Raw genomic sequence first — 1,479 nt, forward strand, 5'->3', positions numbered from 1 at the left:
TAACGAAGATAACGATACCAACTATAATCACTATGATAAAGATAATAACGATAATAACGATAGAAAACACAATAATTATAATAATATAGATAATAACGATAAAAACAATAATAATAATAATAATAATAATAATAATAACGATAATGTCGATAATGACGATAATATCGATAAAAACGATTATACCGAAAATAACGAATAAAGTTACTAACACCATTAACTATAATAACATTAATAACGATAAAAACGATAATTACGATAATAACCACAATAACGATAATAATAATAATAATAACGATAGTAACAAAAATAATAATAATAATAACGATAATAGAGATAATAACGATAATGACGATAAAAACGATAATAATGATATTAATAATAAGAACAACGTTAATAACGATAATAACGGTAATTACGATAATAACATTAATAACGATAATAAGGATAATAACGCAAATAATATTATTAATAACTATAATAACGATAATATCTTTATTAACGATTATAGCGTTAATAACGTTAATAATGATAGTGAAGGTAATAGCGATGATAACAATAATAATGATAATAACGATTATAGCGGTAATATTAATAACGATAGTTACAGTAATAACGATAATAACGACAATAAAGATAATGAAGACAATAACGATTAAACGATAATAACGATAATAACAATGATAACGATAAACCGATAATAACGCGAATATAATTAAAACGAAAATAATAAAAGTAATAATAACGATAATATCGATAATAACGATAATATGGATTATAACGATAATAGCAATAATATTAATAAGGATATTATCAATAATAACGTTCATCACGATAATAACGTTAATACCTATTATAAAGATAATAACGATACTAACGGTAATAATGATGTTAACGATAAGAACTATAATAACGAAAATAACATTGATAACGAATATTACGATAATAACGATAATAACGAAAATAAAGGAAATTACAATAATAACAGTAATAACGGTAACAAAGATAATACCGATATTAACGATAACAACGATAGTAACGGTAATAATAGTAATAATGAGGATAATAATAATAATAATAACTATAATACAGGTTATAACTCTATTAACGATAATAACGATAACAACGGTCGTATTTATAATAATAAGGACAATAATAATAATAATGATGATAATACTGTTAATAACGATAATATGAATAATAATAACGATAATAACGATAGTAGCGTTTATAAAGATAAAAACGATAATAACGATATTTACGATAATAACGATAATGACGGTAATTACGAATATAACTTTAGTAACGAAATAACAGTAATAATAATATTAATAAGGATAATAATAATAATAATGATAATACTGATGATAACTTTAATGACGATAATAACGATCACATCGATGATAACGATCATAATGATAACAACGATAAAACAATAATAAAGATTATATGTGTAATAATAACGATAATAACGATGACAAC

This window comes from Vespa velutina, chromosome 21 (assembly GCF_912470025.1).
Source record: "Vespa velutina chromosome 21, iVesVel2.1, whole genome shotgun sequence".
NCBI lineage: Eukaryota > Metazoa > Arthropoda > Insecta > Hymenoptera > Vespidae > Vespa > Vespa velutina.